Genomic DNA, 8,877 nt, shown 5'->3' with positions numbered 1-8,877 from the left:
CCCAGTATTCTTTCCTGCCATGGCAGGGGGTCGGACTAGATGATCTGCTCAGGTCCCTTCCGACCCTAGAAACTATGAAACTATGAAATACGAAGGGCTAAATAGCTAATCGCCTTCTGAACTGCTGCTCAAAGAAAGGTACTGAATCAGGAAGAACAAGCTTCAGAGAAAAATAACCCGGTAAATTTGAGCAGTATTCTGGTTGCAAAAGGACAAAACCACTTTTGAACCCTGGAAACTGCACCTGGCTTAGTCTGAATCTTTGATCCTGAAAGACAAGTGAAAATTTTTCCTACAATTTCTAAACCCAAATCATTCTTGGTACTGAAAACAAACACAAGGAATTTCAGGTTCTAAAGGGAACATCTTGAGCAACTGGGCTAAGGGCAAAAGGCTAGTCTCAGTAAGGCTCTGAATCTGAAATAAGAAAAACTGCTGGACCCCACTTCTGCATTACTAGGGACTCCACCTAGCATGTTTATTATGATGTCACAAGGCTCAGGACATGGTTAAATTATTCCAAAGACCTTTTTATCTAACACTTTATTTTGTGCTCCTTCTGATCAAGCTGTGTCAGCCATGTGTTATAGTCTGCAGGGATAGACAAAGTCTTGGGTTATACAAGCACTCAGCAAAGATATATGTGAGAACTGCCAAAGCAGCCATCTGACCTTTTCCTTTTTTTGGCTTCTCTTTTCAGTTTTAGCACCCACTTCTGCCTCAGTACTGTAAGGGCCCATCCACATGGCATGTTAAACCAGATCACTTTTTAGTGACCAGATTTAGCTTGTTGCTAATGTGTGATTTACCAAAGTCCTGGCTAAAGTTCAGGCACAGGTAAAGTCCTGGAGGGCCTAATCTGTTAAATTTACACAGAGTATGCCTAACAGAGGTGGCAGTGTCAAGAGCAGCAGCAGTCACCTTTTGCCCAGTAGTCTAGTGTAGTGGTTTTCAACCTGTGGTCTGCAGGAACCTCAGGTCCGCAGATTATGTCTAAGGGGTCCATGAAAGAAGACTATGATAAATCAAAAGTATGTGAATAGCCATATTTACAATTCAAAGGGGGGTCCACACCTCCATCTGAAATTTCCAAAGGGGTCTGAAAATGAAAAAAGGTTGAAAACGACTGGTCTAGTCACTAACACCATCAATCAGTAAGATGGGAGATACGGGTTTCATACCTTTTTCAGCCTGAGGTTTAAAGTCTTATCTCCCACTTCACAGGAAAGTGGCTTAACCCCCAGGCTCTAGTCTGGGCTATGCTTATGGCATTCTTCATCTCTCCTGTTGAAGTTGGCTCAATGAACAGCCAAAGTACAAAAACTGTGGAGCCAGAAAGATATCAAGCAAGAGGAAGCCTAACTAAATTCAATGACGCTTATAGTTCTGGGTTCTGGCCTCTGGCTCTAATGTTGTTTTTACATTTTATCCCATAATTATTTCATACAAAACGTATCAACAGTCCTAGGAGAAAAGGTCAGAGGCCATAAGCCAGCTGGGCCCAGCCCATAGCTCAGGCGTTAGGCCGCTTTTCTGAGAAGGGAAAATGTGAATTCCAAGTTCTCAGGCTGGGAAAGGCTTAGAAGTCTACTTCACATTTTCACGTATGAAGTGGCCTAATCACTAGGCTATTGAGCAAAACGCTAGCTCTTCCACCTTGGTACAATTCTGAAAGGGTACACAGTCCGAGTCAAGTTAACTCAGGTAGATATGAATCCTAAACCCATACTGGATACAGACTCTGCCCTGGATATTGCCAGACTTTACTTCTGATGTGTGGCATGTTTTATAAGTTAATAGTATGTGTTTTACTCTGAAGCCTGCATTGACTGAGGACAGACTGAATGCATGAGTGAGCACTCTACCAAAGGCAGGAGAAAAAATGGTGCAAAAGCCATCAGACAGACAGGAAAGCAGCAGATACGCTGGTCTGACAGAACTCTGATGATCAAGGAAGCCCATGGGTGCAGATAAAAGGATGCTACTATAAGGGGCACGTAACAGAAGTGTCATCTTTGCATCAGTTACATCTGAAACTTTCCAGCACTGTCACTATTAGGCTTACACTGACAGTTATGTAACGCTGGTTTATGCTTTACATTAACATACATAAAGTTTAGTATAAAATGCCAGGCAACACTCCACAAAAGGAGATTTTTGGTCTATAGTATGTCATACACTACACTGAGTTTACCACATCTGAAGGAGTAAAGCTCCAAGGTGAAAGACCTACTGTACACACAGAGTTGTACTGATTAGGGATAAGCTAAATGAATTTAAGCCAGAATTTACTCTGACATAAAAGGCACACAAAGTTGAACCAAATTTCCCTAACATCAGCTCAATATCACAACTTCAGTTAAATGGGTGCATCTTTGTTGCCTACAAAAGCCCCAAATGATCTCATTTCAGTGGAAGGAAGATGACTCCTAGTGGCCCAAGCAAGGTCTTTGACAGAAGCCTCCCCCTCCACCAAAAAAAAAAAAAATCTGCATGCGGGCAAAGAGCACATACCGCAGGAGATATGATCTGTAGATAAAGATATTCAGACAAAAAAGGAACCAAACAAAACGCATTTATTCAGAAAGGTCTGAATGCACTCAATAAGCAATAATGTCTGAGTGAATTCTAGAGAAGTTTCCGTCACGAGATAAAGCAGATTCAAGGCAACGGTGAAAGAGCAGGAAACTAAACCTTGGGATTTACTGACACTATGGAAGGAATAAGCAGGAGGAACCCATTGAAATGCAGGATTATGTTTTATATACAATTGTCTTTGTAAGTAAAAGAGTGATATCGAGTGGTGTCAAGCATGAGAAAAGCTGAGACCCTGCCTGTCACTAATCAGGAACTGAAATAAATCCATTTTTAATCTTTGCTTCTCCTGGGAAAGTGTTAGAACAAATTTTTGATCACTGCCCCTTGCAGATATAAGGCTCCACCCCCATAACTGTACAAGCAGACTTCATTTTTAAATCAGCCTTAAGCTTTAGAGAGGGGCATGAGAATTGCTCCAGCTCTACTTACTGAGGAGTAATCATCTGCTCAAAAGTCACTAGTGTGGGAACATATAATTCTCCATTTGTTCATTCAGGGCTATGAAAGGAGTGGAAGGGAACAAGTCAATAATATATAGCAATGAAGGCCAACCTTTTCAGCAGGTGTGCCACAAATTAGCCAGGGACCCTCCTGGAATGACATTACAAACCCCTTCCTCTGCGCAGTCTGCTTTCTACCTGCCCAACCTCCTGTTCTCCCTTCTGCTTCTTGCTCTATCTGCTGATGCAAGGACCTGTCCCCTCCTTGATCTTCTGCATGTGACACAAAGAGGTTGCCTGTGCCACTTGTCGCACTCATGCTGCAGGTCGGCCACTTCTGATTTAAAGCATGAAATATATGCATGCTGAGTGCCAATATGCTTTGGACATGTCACAGGCAAGGGGATGAGAGCTGTGTGATTCAGCCATCACATTCTCACAGTAGAAAGGAACACTGTCTTTTCAACTGGCAGTCTGTACCACTGCCAAGTCTCGTTTGTCCTCAAAACTCTGAGATCTACAAAATTCTAATCCTGATCATAATGAAGTCCTACCTTCCCAGAGTTTCTACCCTAAGCATTAATTCCCTGGAAAAGACAGATGCCAGGCACAACACACCACATGACTAGCAGCAAGATTGTCTGGGTGCAATGTCAAAAACACTAAGGGAAAGTGTTCTATTGGACTGTTCAAAGCAATGGCCACCTTGCTCTAGGGTCACAGTCTCCAAACCACCCAGGGGTTCCTCTTGGAGTTTAGCACTTATAGCCAAGAATTACCCACCCTACTAGTTATTACTACTTAAACACATACTGCCGGGTTGCTGGTTGTACCCATGTTGGTCTAAGGACACAGGCAGGCAAGCTTCTTTGGGTAGATGCGATATCTTTTATTAGACTAAGTAGTTGGAAAAAGGTTCTTTGCAAGCTTTCGGACACAAACACTCCTCCTCAGGCATTGGGAAACTGCTGCTGTTCTGAGATCTCCACATTCTGGAGGAGAATCTGGAGGAGAATTCTGCTCATTCTGGAGGGTCACTGCAGGAGTTCTTTAGAGAACCCCCTGCGATCTGTGAAATGAGCAATGCAACCCTGCACTAACTGAAACACAGAACTCAAAAACAGCCTTTGCTGAGGCACTGGTATATAACTGCACATCTAATGAGGGACTTTGGATTGGATATTTAATCCTATTATTGCTGTACATGAAGAGGCCTATGGCATGTTCTGAACATACGTGGTCTACCCTGCTTCTTCCAAGTGTAGAACTGGTATACACTCCAGCTTCTAATGAAAATGCCTTGCCCACATATAATGATTTTTTCTTATCCAACCTAATGTATTACATTTGAATTGCCTATTCAGTGAGCAAGCAGAGAATCATGACCGAGACACGATGCTCAAAATTTGGACTCCCTTAATCATTGAGACAGCTGTGTTTTCAGGATTAGCCAACCATTTTAACAGTCTCTGATGTAGCTAAAACAATGCCATAGAGAAGATCTAAAATTGAAAGCAACTGACACACTCCAGACTGGCAGAGACAAAGAAGGGACCATCAAACCCTAGAGAGCTAAGCCTTGCTCAGATTCACTCTAGCAGTTGGTTATGGAGGGCAAGTACAGGGCTTGCTGAAAATTTGTGGAGTTGTAATGAGCATACAGGAGATGGTGGAGGGAGGATGAGATGGCCCAAAAAACAAGGGAGTAATTAACTATTCTACAGTACTCATTCTCTAGCCCATTTCCCTGTCTTGCTATAGTACTTAGATGAGAGCAGAGGGAAGCCAACAAGACATTAGAGTCAAGGATGGCAAACAAACAAATGCGCTTTCTGGCAACAAGCTGTGAGATGTTACAGTGGTCATTGTGTATTTGTAAGCTGAACTTTAAGCCAATGGTTCCCAACCTTTTTCTTACCCTGGACTGGCAATATACTAAAGTGCAGTTTAACTACCAGCTGCAAACATAACTACTGTAGAACTGCTGCCAGCTGAGCAGCAGAGCTGCCATCAGTAGCTCCCCGCCGTCTGTTTTGTCACTTCTTTTGCTCCCTGTCTCCTGGACAGTCAAAAAGCCTGAGACTGAATTGATTCAATCTTTGCAGGTTAGTCTAAGCTGCATAGATTGTCCTGATAAGCATGTGAACATTCACTTCTGATTCTGGAAATACAGCCATGTGCCTACAGTGGCCCAGGCCAGAAGCTGGGGAGCACTAGAACACACCACCCTGCTCTACTGGAGCAGACAATTTAGGCCAAAGCTAGCCCACTGACCTTGCAAAGGGGTTTGCAGGGGAGGTGCAAAGCATCCTGGGATGCTAGGGGACTGTGAACTCACTTGAATCTGGAGGGGATCTGGGGCGGTTCAATAAACAAATTTAACCTAAATCAATTAAGTCTGATACTACATCCATCCAGGTTTATCTTAAACTAATTTTGGCGATTTTGAAAGTAGTTTATGGGCACTGAACTTCTATTGTATTACAGATCTGAACCAATTTCCAATCACTTACGCTGGTTTATGCACAGATTCTGTCCCTGGCTCTGGGGTTTCTGAGAGTTGCTGTCCAAACCACAGTCAGTACAGTTATGTAGGACTGCTTCCCCTGTTGTCACACACTTCAACAGCCACCGTTTTTCTTACGTTCTCTTTTTATAAATTTTGCTTATTAACAATGGATATATCTTTTTGTCAGTCTGTGGAACATGAGGTGAAATTAATGTTTATCAGCATTTACTGATAAAAATGACATCCTACCAAGCCTATATAGTCTTCCCTTGCAATCCCAACAGGGCACGAGATGAATCTACACATGTAGACATGAGACTATGAAGCCACATTACAGGGAGCAATTCTATCCAGAGGCAGCAGAGGTAAAGCAGGAAATATACATTGTTCAGGAACATGTGCTACTGCTTGAACATAACATAAAACAGAAGACATCAAACACCCCTGTAACTTTTCCCCCTCCCTTAAACTGACATCCTTAGTTAAAATACTGAAAATAGTTGTACTTACAGGGAGGTCTGTAAAGGCTATACCTGTGGGGGGAAAAAATATTAGAATTAAAAAGACAAAGGATTTTCCCCACTTGCCTACAGCTTTAACATGCTATAAAAATATTACCACACAGCAATAAATCCTAGCTCTGTTTCCAGATTTAGCCACTTGTGTTTTTAATACAAGCTCCCCCCTTCTGCCCACTGCTTGGACCATGTGATTTGGGAAAGATTCAGGTAAACATTTATGGCGTTTCAGACATTCTCTCTCACCAGTTTCAGTGTATTAAGCTTCACCAAAGCAACCCTTTTTTCCTTTGCTTCTCCACCCTCTCAAGATAAGACTCTGGTACCTATGAATCCACTAGAGCAAGCCAATGAAGACACACTTTGGCTCTGGAAACTTAAGTGCTCTAAATATTGCCAAGGTCTGGCCTGGGGTTCCTCATTACCAGATAGAGTTGTGGAGCTGAGCATTAAACTCCCCAGTACTGTTTCCAGAAACTAGATCTTGCCGCAATACTGGGCTAAAGCCTGAAACAGTTTCTCAGATGTGCAGTCCTGGAGAGAATGGCTTCTCTCTCCACACCAATGTAATATTCACAACTGTAACAAGGTAGGTAATATTTCTGTGTGCTTTTAATTCAGTTTGATAAGTCAGAAAAGAGGCAGAAGTTAAACAGAAACAAAATGTCTTATATTTGCTAAGAAAGGATTATAAGTATAGCCAGCCAGAGCTACTGGTTTTCATCAAAAGTTACAAGTCACCAAATCAGGGGAACAGAGAACATGTAAAAGGCTGAGGCATCTGCACCATACATTCCTGTGTCTGAGCCATATTGTTAACTACTTCCAAATTCTACTGAATAGGGGTGCACCGATAAAGATTTTCTTGGCTGATACCAGTAGCCAATGATTAACCAACCGTATTGGCTGATGCCGATCCAATAACTGATATTTAGTAATAATGCAAGATATTTTAAACTACCGACACAAATAAACCTTTTTTTGTTTGTTTGTTTTGCAGCTATAACACACATGCCTCCTGCCTACTCTGGCTCTCAATGAGGAAAGCGGTGACCACCTTATTCCTACACATGTTGCCCCCTCACCCATGGCTCCTATGTGCAGCCCATGCTGCTGTCCTGGGCAGGCAGGGGAGATCCTTCCGTGGACAGTGATGCTGGGCATGTTTAGAGCCCCTGAGCACACCACTGCTGGGGCCCACGCAGCTGAGTTCCCACGGCCGCCAGGGTGAAGCAACTATTGCAAAGGCACTCAGTACCCAGCAGAGCAGAATATCCCTCACACTGTGCCCTACCCCGGCCGCCCACATGCAGCCCAATATCTCCATGGCAGCCCTGGTGCTCAGACCCTCGCTGCATGTGCAACATTGTCATGGCAGCAGCCAGTAATAGTCCTTTTGTTGCTGAATGCAGTGCCCTGTGACCGCTCCCTGGCATGCCCTCCTGCTGCTTGCTAGGACCTGTAGTCTGCCACAGGCTCAGGCACCAGATTACACTTGCCAGGGTGCTCCAGGCACGTGGCCATAATTACTGGCCACAACAACCAAAAAAGCCAATAGCCGATAATACAATTTCTCCTGTTATCAGTGCCAATCTGACAGCCAACCAATATATTGGCTGGTGTACCTCCTACCACTGAGCGATCCAAACGAGAGTCTTTAAACGCAGCAGCAACTCACCTCTGCCACAACAGCCCCCGCTGCAGTGTTAGGACAAAAGAAAATCAACAGCACAAGGAAAGGACCACTTAAAAAAAGCTGTACTAATGTAGACTGAGTGAAGGCACCCTCCACCCATTAGAGGAAAGGGATGGGGCTGCTGCGAGATCGGCTCTGCATTCATTAAGCGAGCTGCAAAAAACCTTTGTCTTGGCACAACTTAGGTAGGTCCCTACTTATAAACTGTTCACCGCCTTTTGGAATATCTGGGATTGACAAGATACCCTGACACTCTTCCATGATCAAAGATACTAAAACTTCCAAGAGTATAACTACCTCACAAGAGTCCAAATTCATACCCTCAAATTTCTCCTTTGCTCGTGTCTTCCATTAAAGCCAGAGATGGAATGTCTAAAGCATACCTAGACATTTCAACATGTTGCAACCACTGTGACACGCAAAAATCTCCTCCACTCCTGAGAGTAGCAGCCCCAACCATCTCAGCTGCACTTCTCTGAGACTGCTTTTTGGGTCTTCAATATTAAGTTTATGGCAACAGCTCTCAGGGACAGACCGCAATCACAGCCCTGGTAGGACTCTGGTCCCACAAGGCCCAAAGGCTATGACTAGCTGAGTCCACAGGATGCCAATTTTATAGTAAGCAAAGCTCTTTGATTACACCCAGTAATAATCAAGAAAATGGTTAGTGTTGAAGAGGAGAGACTCGCTTTGCTGGAATGGCAGAGAAACCCAACTACTGGTATAAAGAAAAAGTGTCTCAGTGATTGAGGCATGTCAGAACTAGATACACTTGTTTAGGAAAACGTCACGAGTTTTCCCATTTCCCTGCTGAAGAAAAGACAGATTAGACTCAGAAACAATGGGTGGGTGGGTTTCTAGCCACTATGAACTCATCCTGATATGGTAAATACCACATGCTTTGCAGACAAAGAATTGTGATACTCGCGAAGATCAGTTATAAAAAATGAAATCAAGACTAGGAGTGAACCAGGTTGTTGCTTCCAGATCCCAAATGTAAGTGTTCTAGAGACAACAAAAAACCAGGAGGTGCACAGCCCCACCGGGGGGACGCCTTGTTGGACCTAGTGCTGGCCACGGGTGATGACCTGGTGAGGGGGCTGCGAGTGCTCGACC

At 43.7% G+C, this 8,877-nt stretch overlaps 1 protein-coding gene across 1 annotated transcript in view; it reads right to left on the bottom strand.

The window, feature by feature from the left end:
- Positions 1–8,877, bottom strand: part of LOC109310419 (ran-binding protein 10-like) — a 55,584-nt gene that overhangs the window by 31,853 nt on the left and 14,854 nt on the right. Inside the window, exon 2 of the mRNA XM_019535533.1 lies at positions 6,058–6,080. The gene's annotated coding sequence lies outside the window, so the exon portion shown is untranslated. The remainder of the gene's footprint in view (positions 1–6,057; positions 6,081–8,877) is intronic.

The sequence above is a fragment of the Crocodylus porosus genome, unplaced genomic scaffold (assembly GCF_001723895.1).
Source record: "Crocodylus porosus isolate Cpor-Errol unplaced genomic scaffold, CroPor_comp1, whole genome shotgun sequence".
NCBI lineage: Eukaryota > Metazoa > Chordata > Crocodylia > Crocodylidae > Crocodylus > Crocodylus porosus.
Note: the sequence above shows the minus strand (reverse complement) of the source record. Positions and strands in the feature narration are given on the sequence as shown.